Genomic DNA, 12,302 nt, shown 5'->3' with positions numbered 1-12,302 from the left:
ATACTCTCTCCACATCCTCATAATCAGCACCTTCCTCCATGCAAAGAGCAAACTGGCACTGCTCACCAGCCCATACAGTGTCCAGAAAGTTATTGATTGAATCAGGATCATACCTGATAGCATGGCCTCTGACATAGCCCAAATAATTCTCAGCTGGATAATCACCAATCTTCTTTGCATTGAAGTAAAATTCCTTAACCACAGCTATGTTGGCAGGTGCAGGATAAGTGGCTAGCTTTCCCCAGTCATTCCCTACAACTTGCTCTCCAAATTGAGGAGCAAGGTTAGGTATCATTCCAACCTTTCTCTCCATCAGAAGTCTCCTGTCCTGAACCACTTTAAAGTGCTTCTCATGTTTCCTAGAGAGGAACCTGCTGGAATGGGGTTGCTCTGGTTCCTTTTCCTTTCTCTTGTTTGCCATGGTTTTCAATCTTTTTCCGGATGAGGATGCCATTCCTACATTCAAAACACAAAACCAAACCACAGAACATGATGTTAATCATTAGTAAAACACAGAACACAACTCCTTTCGAAGCTAAACCACCGCTGAGGGCCAGAATTCCCCCTCAGCGCCACCAGTACCACATTCCAGATCACACAAAACAAAAAATATCAAATCTGGCAGAGTGCCGCTTAGCGGCAGTTTACCCCTCAGCGGTAACTCTGCAGATTTTTGAAAAACATGTTTTAAAGCTTTCCTAACTCCACCCAAATGCAATTTTCAGTTTTCCAGTTCATAATCATGCAGTTTAATCGGTTCAAACATCCAATATATCATCAAATCATGCCAAGAAATCAAAACCCCTAAATCTTCATGCTTTGACAATCATATTCAAAATCAAAACCCTAGAATGAACAAAATGCATTTTACTTACTTGGGTGGAGATACTAGATGCAATGAGAATGCTTCCAAGCTAGAATGCTCTCTTCCAACCCCAAACTTTGATGGCACACTAGTGAAAAAGTGAGTGGAAGAGAAATTTTCTTAAGAGGGAAGAGTGAAAAGATGTGGAAAACCTTGGAGAAGGTATGTGGGAGTGTTTGTGCAAAGAAAAGTCTGAAAGTGTGAAAGAATGCGCAGCTTAGGGTTTAAAAATACCCTAATGGGCTCGGGTCCCGCTAAGGGGAACTAAAACCCTATTCTGCGAGAGTACCGCTCAACGGTAAAGTACCGCTCAGCGGCACTTTCGTGAAGTGCTCTTCTCCTTCTTTTCTTAACCTACGTGCCTCCCATATGTGCCCCTCACTGGCTCCCTGCAATTCAATGTTCAAAAATGCTTATGCAAACCCTAACTAAAACAAATCAACAAAAATATTCAATCAACTGGGTTGCCTCCCAGGTAGCGCTTGTTTAACGTCACGAGCCTGACCCAAAATCCACCAACACCCTTCAGTAGGTGCAAAATTTCCTTACCAACACCCATCAGTAGGTGTTACAAACATAGTATCCTTCAGTAAATACTTAACCACCTAGCATCCTTCAGTAGATGCTATCTCCAACAAAATAATTACAGAAGTAATGTTCACAAATTAAAAATTACAAAAACCAAATCAAAAGTCTTTAAATCCACTGGGTTGCCTCCCAGCAAGCGCTCTTTCAACGTCATTAGCTTGACCCAATAAAGCTCAAGTTCCTTCTTCTTTTTCTTCTTTCTACTGAACTTCTTCAGAAATTTGATCAAACCAGGAACCTGTTGCAGTGTCTCAATCATAGGAACTTTAATCTCCAATTTCTTGAAGATTTCCATAAAGCACTTAAATTTCTTTTCCTTCCTATGATTCTTCTTTAGATGAGGATGTGATTTTTCATATGATTTCTTCTTCTTTCCTCTCATCTTCTTTTTCTTCCTTTTTCTCTCCCTAAATTTTCTCTTTTTCCTTTCTTTTATTTTTTTCTTCCCTTTTCTTTTTCTCCTCAACTTCTTTATTTTCACACAAATTTTCTTTCTCTCTTCTCTCTCAACCACTTCTTTTTCTTTTTCTTCATCTTTATCTTTCTCACTCAACTCTTCTTTCTCTTTTCTCTCTACCCTTTCCTCATCTCCCTTTAATTTTTCCTCATCAAGAATCTTGTCACTTTCAGTGATAATGACTTGCCCTTCCTCCTTAAGGTTAACTTCAGTATTAACATCATCATTCAATCTCTGATTGATGTAACGAAGTTGCATCTCCATTCTTTTACATGATTCTTCAATGCTTTTCTGAGTAGAGTCGGAATTTTTCAAAAATCGTTGAAGGGTGTCCTCCAACCTATCCAAACTTCCTGATAGAAAGGGTTGTTGCTGCCATTGTTGTTGTGGTTGGTTCTCAAATTGTCCAGCAGCTTGCCAAAATTGGCTTTGATCCATGCTTGAGTGAGGTTCCCACCAGTGGTTGAGATTACTTTGGTGGAATTGAGTGCCCATATAGTTAAATTCTTGACCAAATTTCATTCTGCAGACATTAGGCACAAAACCCTAAAAACAATTGTTAGCACAAAAAGATAGAGAAAAAAAAAATCAACGGATATAATTGAAAAGATAAGAAGATAGGAAATAAAAACAAAAAAATAAAAACAGAAAAATAAAATAAAATAAAATAAAATACAAACAGAAAATAAAATAAAATAAAATAAAATCTAATCTAATAAAATAAAATAAAATCAAATCAAATAAAAACCGAAAAATAAAAAACAAAAAATAAAAACAGAAAACAGAAAAATAAAATAAAATAAAATAAATTCGAAATTTAAATTAAAAATAAAAAAAATAAGTCAAAGATAATCAATAATCACACAAATTAACCAGTTAAACCACGAGTCCCCGGCAGCGGCGCCAAAAACTTGATGGACAAATTTATGAACACCAAAATATGATGTCACAAACTTGTTTTCAATCGGCAAGTATGACCGAATCGTTCAAGTAATAAACTTAGTTAGACCAAGTATCGTTCTTCCCAAAGGACTCACGGCCTAGTTTAGTTATGTGATTTCTTAATTAACTAAGACTTACAAACGAATTAATTGGGGTTTAAAATGCAAGACAGAAAATAAATATGTATGCATGAATTTTGATCAATGGAAAAAAGCAAAAGATAAACACTTTCAATGAAATTTATGTATGGATATGTTGTTGGGGGTCAATTTCATCTTATCCACTCTCATATATTTTAGGAATTCAACAATCAAATCATCATTGTTAATGCCACTCTCTAATGTACCTTTCTAGAAGGCTTCTCCCTAATCACGAGTTCATACAATTCCTAGCATTCCTAATGATCAGTTCATAAGTGTAGGAGCTTAACGACAACCAATATCATATTGGGAGAAATTCCCCGGATCTAGACTTCCCCGTACGTGCCCGTATCGACAAAACCAATAATCATGCATCGAATGAGTTAAACAATGCAAGCATTAAGCAAAGAGGAAAAACCCTAACTAATGATGAAAGAAAGCATAGATCTTAAATAAAAGATGTAAAAACAGATTCCATATATGAGAGCTTCAAAAGATTACATTGATTCCCCAACAAACATACAAGGTTTAGTTCACCATATTCATGGTGAACCTAGATGAACAATAATGAAAGAATGAAAGAGATAGAAAAACCCGTGAAAGAGAAGAGGAGAGCTGTCACCATCTCCCAATCTACCCCAAGGGGTGGAAGAGAGAGTGTTTTCTTCGTTTCTGCCAAAGATACCTAACCCTAGGAAACCCTAAAGCTTATGTATCATTCGTAAATTACAAAAAGTCAAGTCCAAGCCCATTAAAGTGCCGCTCAGCGGTAAAATACCGCTCAGCGGTGAGTGCGTGACTTGTTTTCTCCCCTCAGCGGCCATTTTGCCCCTCAGCGGACCTCCCGCAAGCTCCTGAGTGCCGCTCAGCGGTAAACTGCCGCTGAGCGGTGACTTCGGCTTCTCCTTTTGCACTTTTTATTGTCTTTTCTGATTTCATCTCTCTCCTTCTTCACTTCTTTCACCAAATTCACCTTAAAACCTGCACAAAAACACTGAAATCAAGCATAAACCTATCCAGCTCTCTTATTTCCAAAAATATAAAGAAAAGCATGATTTCAAGCTAGTTTCTAAGTGTAAAGGTTGCTTTTAGTGTCAATTTTAATCATGAAAATAACAGTTTTTCAACTGTTATCAGTAAAACCCTGCATGACCAAGAAAAGATCGAACCTCTCGTACAGAAGAGGGGTAAGTCAATTGTGAAATAACATCAATTTTAGCAGGATCTACAGATATATGATAACAGTTGAAAAACTGTTATTTTCATGCTTAAAATTGATACTAAAAGCAACCTTTAACACTTAGAAACTAGCTTGAAATCATACTTTTGGTTATATTTTTAGAAATAAGAGAGCTGGACAGGTTTATGCTTGATTTCAGTGTTTTTGTGCAGGTTTTAAGATGAATTTGGTGAAAGAAGTGAAGAAGGATAGAGATGGAATCAGAAAAGACATCAAAAAGTGCAAAAGGATAAGCCGCAAGTACCGCTCAACGGCAGTTTACCGTTGAGCGGCACTCAGAAACCCACGTTGGCTCCGCTGAGGGGTGAAAAGGTCGCTGAGGGGAGGAAAACAACTCACGCACTTACCATTGAGCGGTAGTTTACCGCTGAGCGGCACTATTTTAGGCTTGGGCCTAATTTTCTGTATATTTTAGAATAGTATATAAGCTTTAGGACATCCTAGGGTTTGTACCTTTGGCAGAGACGAAGCAAACACTCTCTTTTCCACCCCTTGAAGGAAGATCTTGGATGCTCAGGCTACCTCCTCCTCTTTCTAGGGTTCTATCTTTCATTCTTTCATTATTGTTCATCTAGTTTCACCATGAATATGGTGAACTAAACCTTGTATTGTTGTTGGGGAATCAATGTAGTCTTGTGAAACTCTCATATATGGAATTTATTTTAACGTCTTATTTTAAGATATATGCTTTCTTTCATCTTTAGCTAGGGTTTTTCCTCTTTGCTTATTGCTTGCTTTGTTTAACTCATTCATTGCCATGATTATTGATTTTGTCAATACGGGAACGTAAGGGGAAATCTAGATCCGGGGAATTTCTCCCAATAGCATATTGGTTGCCTTTAAGCTCCTGTGCTTAAGAACTAATTACTAGGAATGCTAGGAATTGTATGAACTCGTTATTAAGGATAGGCCTTCTTGCAAGGTGATTTAGAGAGTGGCATTAGCAATTGATGAAAAGAATGATGAATTCCTAAAAGTATATGAGAGTGGATAAGATGAAATTGATAACCCCAACAACATACTCATCCATTTAATTCATTAAAGTGTTTGTTTTCCTCTTTTCCATTGATCAACATTCATGCATACATATTTAATTACTGTCTCTTGCATTTAAACCTACAATCAATTTGTTCTTAAGTCTTAAATAATCAACAAATCACATAGCTAAACTAGGCCGTGAGTCCTTTCGGAAAACGATACTTGGTCTTACCTTGTTTTATTACTTGATACGATTCGGTCACACTTGCCGATTGTTAAACAAGTTTGTGGCGCCGTTTTTCGGTGTTCATAAATTTGCCATCAAGTTTTTGGCGTCGTTGCCGGGGACTCGTGGTTTAACTAGTTCATTTGTGTGATTATTGATTATCTTTCACTTATTTTGAATTTTGAATTTTGAATTTCTGTTTTTATTTTATTTTGTTTTATTTTATTTTATTTTATTTTCTGTTTTTATTTTATCTTCTTATCTCTGATCTTATATCTTCTTTTATATCTTTTTGTGCTAACCAATTTTTCTAGGGTTTTGTTTTCTTGTGTATGCAGGAAGCAATCCGAACTAGAAGCAAGCAAACTGCAGAACCTCTTCTTGAAGGTTTAGACGAGAGTAGACGGAGGAGAAGAATCCGTACATCTAGAGAACTTTTTCCTCCTCCGGAAACTCTGTTACAACCATCATCACAAGGTTCTGACCATAGCACTGAAAATATGGAGAATAATAATGCTTGAAGAACTCTTGCAGATTACACAAATATAGCTGGACCTCAACACTTTAACAGCATAGCAAGACCGAGGGTCAATGCAGTCAACATGGAGGTTAAGCCAACATTAATTCAACTGGTGAAGAGTAATCAATTTAATGGGTTATCTCACAAAAGCCCATATGAGCACCTCACAACTTCTAATGAGATCTACAACACGGTGAAAATAAATGGGATGTCGGATGAAGCAATCAAACTTAGCTTGTTTCCATTCTCACTAGGAGGCAATGCTAAGCTTTGGTTAAATTCTTTTCCAGAAGAAAGCTTTACAGAGTGGGAAGTAGTGGTGACCAAGTTCCTAAACAAATACTTTCCACAATCAAAAGTAAATAAAGGAAAGCAAGAGATTTCATCATTCAGGCAAGGCATGGAGGAATCACTGGGCATGCATGGGATAGGTATAAAAGCTTATTAAGAAAGACACCCACGCATGGCTTTGATGATGTGCAAGTAGTCCTAACCTTCCTTGGAGGTCTTGGTTCACAAGCCAAGATGATGCTTGACGCCTCAGCAGGAGGAAATATCAAATGGAAAACTCCAGAGGAAGCTACAGAAATCATTGACAATATGGCTACTAGTGACAATGAACTCAACAGTGAAAGAGGAGCTCCTATACAACAAAAAGGAGTTCTACAGTTACAAACCCATGATGCCTTGCTAGCACAAAATAAGATATTAACTCAACAACTGGAGACTCTTACGAAAACACTTGCACAACTACCAAAAGAGTTAAAGACTGTTGCATAGGCTCAATCACAGTTGTGTGAATTATGTGGAGGTGACCATATCAATGGTCAATGCGCTTTTCCAGTAGAAGCATTAGAGGATGTAAACTTCATGGCCAATCAATACCGTCAGGGGAATTTTAATCAAGGGTGGAAACCATACCCAAGCATTGCTCACGGACAAACTGGGCAAGCTGGACAAACTGGGCAATTCAATAAGCAGCAGCAACAACCAACCTTATGGCAACAGATTGCTATACTAAATGAAAGGTCAATAAGGATGGAAGAAACTCTTCATCAGTTCATACAAAAAATTGAGTCTACTCAAAAGAGCACTGAGGCTTCTATTAAGAATTGGGAGACTCAAATGGGTCAGATTACCAAGCAGTTGGAAGAGAGGCCAAACAAAAATTTTGGGGCTAATACTGAGGTTAACCCCAGGGAAGAGTGCAAAGTGGTGGAGAGTACAAATGATGAGAGAGTTGAGTTAAAAGAAAAGAGAGAAAAGAAAGAAACAGAAGAGAGAGAAAAGAGAGAAAAAGAAAAAGAAGAGAGAGAAAAAGAAAAAGAGAGAAAAGAGAAAGGAGAGAGATAGAGATTAGTGATATTTTTCCTTTTCCAATAAATCAAGAGAAGCAATTTGATTTTAAAGAATTATTCAAGATGGTGGACAATGATGTACCTTGGAATCAGATATTACAACAAATTGCAGTTTATACTAAACCTGAGGAAGAAGTCTCTACAAAGAAAAGACGTAGAGATGATGATACAAAGAAGTATAAAGCTATTAAAAAAGAGCCATTCCCTCCAAAGGCAAAAGATCCAGGAGGTTTCTCCATTCCATGCACAATAGGGAAGAAAAAGATAAACGAGGCCTTACTCGATTTAGGATCAAGTGTTAACTTGATACCTTATTCTTTATTGGAGCAGATCGGTGATGTTGATGTGAAGCCTGTAAAGGTTAACTTAATAATGGCAGATGGATCTTCAAATGAACCCTGTGGAATCGCAGAAGATATTATAGTTTGTGTGGGCAAACTCCAGTTCTTGGTAGACTTTGTGGTGATGGAGATGGAGACTGAAAAGATACCCATTATTCTTGGAAGACCGTTTATGAAAATGGCCAAAGCTATCATTGATGTGAACGAAGGTATAGTGGTGCTCCAAGACAGAGAAGAGAGAGTTGTTGTAGATGTCTTCAAAGAAGAGAGGCAGATGCAGGAGGAAGAAGCTAGTCATAAAGCTGCATTTCAAGATGTACTCATGACTAGCTCTCAAGATGAAAAGCCCAAGGTTAAAGGTAAACATTGTTTATTGTTTCAGGTACCGGAAAAAGAAAAGATTGGAAGAGGAAGGAAAGTTCCTGATGACTGGATGAAAGAACAACTCCAACTGAGTACACCTGTGAGAGTCAAAAACAAATTGTGGGTTGTGAAAGGCTATAAAGAAAAGGAGATGATAGAGATAGAGTCTCCATATTCTAGAAGAGTCAAAACAGTACACCGGAAGCAGTTGAGGAGTTGGTGGAATATGGACATCAACCACGAAGAAGGAACTTGAACTTTATTGGGTCAAGCTAATGACGTTAAAAGAGCGCTTGCTGGGAGGCAACCCAGTGATTTAAAAACTCTTAATTTTTGGTTTGGTGATGTAATTTTGAACTTTTGGGTATTTTTGTTTTTGTTACAAGTTTGTTACAAGGTTTACATCTACTGATGGATGTTAGGCAGAAGAGTATCTACTAAAGGATACTATGTTTGTATACACCTACTGATGGGTGTTGGTAAGAAAGATTTGCATTTACTGAAGGGTGCTGGAGGATTTTGGGTCAGGCTCGTGACGTTAAACAAGCGCTACCTGGGAGGCAACTCAGTTGATTGAATTTATTTGTATTGTTTGTTTTGATTCTGCTTTAGTTGCATGATAGGGATTGAATGTTTGAGTGATCTGAGAACATAATTGCAGGGAGCAAGTGAGGAGCATGAGTAGAAGGCACCTAGGGTAAGCTAGGAAGAAGAAAAGCACAACACGAAAGTGCCGCTGAGCGGTAGTGTCGCATAATGGGCTTAGGTTGCCCCTTAGCGGAACCCGAGCCCATTAGGGTATTTTTATACCCTACGTCACGCTTTGGCCTCTATTTTCACATTCTTCTCTGCACACACACTCCTAAACACTTTTCCAAAGGTTCTCTACATTTTTCCTTTCATTCCTCTTTAGAAAATCTCCCTTCCACTCACTTTCTCACTAGTTTTCCATCTAAGTTTGGGTTGGGAGAGAGCAGCATTGATGGGGCTGAGTTTTTCAAAGCACTAGAGTAGGATTTGTTTTATCACTTACTTTTGTTTGTAGAATAGGGTTTGATGTACTCAATTGGAAACTTTGTCTGTTATGATGGTTTGCTTATGATTGTTGTTTGATAAGTAATGCCTGATGATGCTTTGATATGGATTTATGTTGAGATGTACATTATATGCTTATACAAGTGATTCACAAGCTTTGTGAATAAATGCATGATATTATGATTGTGATTGTGATATTAAGCAGGATGTTATATGTGGAATGTGAATGAGCTTATATGTAAGGTTTTGAGCTCCAGGGTTGTTATTGAATGAATGATTGGAAGCATGAATGACTTTGCCCAGGTTTTCTATGATTGAATTACTTGCTTGTTTGCATCATATGATCAAGGCCATTTGTTGATAACCCTTCTATTAGCCAATTTCATGATTAGCCACTAAAAGAGAACACTATGTGTTCTATCCTTTGAACCTCTAGCCTTGAACATGATTTGAAAAACCTTTATTGAAAAGATTTACCTTGAGTTAAGTAGAAAATATTTTGTGGTATTGACAAATGTTCAAGTTTGGGGTTGTTGAAAAATAGAAAGGAAATTTAAAGCATTGAGCTAAGTGCTAAGAAATAAGAATGTAAAAAGAAAAAGAAAAAGAGAAAGAAAAGAAAAGAAAAAGCAAAGCTCAATGCAAAAGAAAGTTGGGAATAAATAAGAATGATTGTGTTGATATGATCCTCTTAACTCAAGGGTTTTGTGATCCAGAAAAACCAATTTTCTGGTTAGCCCAGCCACATTATAAGCCATTGAAAAAGTCCTTGTGATGATGCATGCTTGTGAATTTATTTGATTGTGGTTAAATGAAAGGCAAAGACGATTCATGTGACATTGTGATAGTAGAGTGAATGAGTGATTACCTCTTATACACTTGTGTTTGAGTGAAACACTTTACCTAGTGAGGAAATATTCATTGAGCACATGAACATCCATGTTTAGTTGATTGATCATTCATGAAAAATAGCATTTGTTGGATATTAAGTGACTTTGTGAACACTAAAGCATGTGCATGTCTTGATTGAAATCTTTGTCATGAGTTTGATTGAAGTCTTTACTTATCTTGAAAAGAAGATTTTTGAATGAGTGAACCATTATAAGGATTGGTAGAAGATTGAGTTACATCTTGTTTGCTTGAGGACAAGCAAAGTTCTAAGTTTGGGGTTGTGATAACAGTTGAAAAACTGTTATTTTCATGCTTAAAATTGATACTAAAAGCAACCTTTAACACTTAGAAACCAGCTTGAAATCATACTTTTGGTTATATTTTTAGAAATAAGAGAGCTGGACAGGTTTATGCTTGATTTCAGTGTTTTTGTGCAGGTTTAAGATGAATTTGGTGAAAGAAGTGAAGAAGGATAGAGATGGAATCAGAAAAGACATCAAAAAGTGCAAAAGGAGAAGCCACAAGTACCGCTCAGCGGCAGTTTACCGTTGAGCGGCACTCAGAAACCCACGTTGGCTCCGCTGAGGGGTGAAAAGGTCGCTGAGGGGAGGAAAACAACTCATGCACTTACCGTTGAGCGGCACTATTTTGGGCTTGGGCCTAATTTTCTGTATATTTTAGAATAGTATATAAGCTTTAGGACGTCCTAGGGTTTGTATCTTTGGCAGAGACGAAGCAAACACTCTCTTTTCCACCCCTTGAAGGAAGATCTTGGATGCTCAAGCTACCTCCTCCTCTTTCTAGGGTTCTATCTTTCATTATTTCATTATTGTTCATCTAGTTTCACCATGAATATGGTGAACTAAACCTTGTATTGTTGTTGGAGAATTAATGTAGTCTTGTGAAACTCTCATATATGGAATTTATTTTAACGTCTTATTTTAAGATATATGCTTTCTTTCATCTTTAGCTAGGGTTTTTCGTCTTTGCTTATTGCTTGCTTTGTTTAACTCATTCATTGCCATGATTATTGATTTTGTCGATACGGGAACGTACAGGGAAATCTAGATCCGGGGAATTTCACCCAATAGCATATTGGTTGCCTTTAAGCTCCTGCACTTCAGAACTAATTACTAGGAATGCTAGGAATTGTATGAACTCGTAATTAAGGATAGACCTTCTTGCAAGGTGATTTAGTGAGTGGCATTAGCAATTGATGAAAAGAATGATGAATTCCTAAAAGTATGAGAGTGGATAAGATGAAATTGATAACCCCAACAACATACTCATCCATTTAATTCATTAAAGTGTTTGTTTTCCTCTTTTCCATTGATCAACATTCATGCATACATATTTAATTACTGTCTCTTGCATTTAAACCTACAATCAATTTGTTCTTAAGTCTTAAATAATCAACAAATCACATAGCTAAACTAGGCCGTGAGTCCTTTCGGAAAATGATACTTGGTCTTACCTTGTTTTATTACTTGATACGATTCGGTCACACTTGCCGATTGTTAAACAAGTTTGTGGCGCCGTTTTTCGGTGTTCATAAATTTGTCATCAATATACCATTCCCGGAGACAACATGACCCAAAACTATACCTTGTTCCACCATAAAATGACATTTTTCAAAATTCAAAACAAGGTTAGTTTCCGCACATCTATGCAAAACTCTTGCATGATTAGCCAAACAATTATCAAAAGATGACCCATACACACTAAAATCATCCATGAAAACCTCAATACAATGCTCCAATAAGTCTGTAAAAATACTCAGCATACATCGCTGAAATGTACCAGGAGCATTGCATAAACCAAATGGCTTTTTCCGATAAGCATATGTACCAAAAGGACAAGTGAAGGTAGTCTTATGTTGGTCCTCCGGGGCTATACAGATTTGAAAATATCCAGAGAATCCATCTAGAAAACAATAATGTGACTTACCTGCCTAACGGTCTAGCATTTGATCCATGAATGGCAAAGGGAAGTGGTCCTTTCGAGTGACTTGGTTCAATCTCCTATAGTCAATACAAACCCTCCAACTATTCTGAATACGAGTAGGAATCAACTCATCCTTCTCGTTTTTAACGACTGTGATTCCAGATTTCTTGGGAACCACATGTACAGGGCTCACCCAAGTGTTGTCAGAAATGGGATATATAATATCTCCTTGTAGTAACTTGGTTACCTCTTTCTTGACAACCTCCATCAATTGAGGATTCAGTCTTCTCTGAGGTTGTCTCACAGGTTTAGCGCCTTCCTCCAAAAGTATTCTGTGCATACAAAATGAAGGGCTGATACCAGGAATATTGATGACAAATTTATGAACACCGAAAAACGGCGCCACAAACTTGT

This window comes from Vigna umbellata, chromosome 6 (assembly GCF_029865625.1).
Source record: "Vigna umbellata cultivar VRB3 chromosome 6, Vumbellata_1.0, whole genome shotgun sequence".
In the NCBI taxonomy this organism is placed as follows: domain Eukaryota; kingdom Viridiplantae; phylum Streptophyta; class Magnoliopsida; order Fabales; family Fabaceae; genus Vigna; species Vigna umbellata.
The sequence above is the reverse complement of the archived record's forward strand: the minus strand, read 5'-3'. Positions refer to the sequence as shown.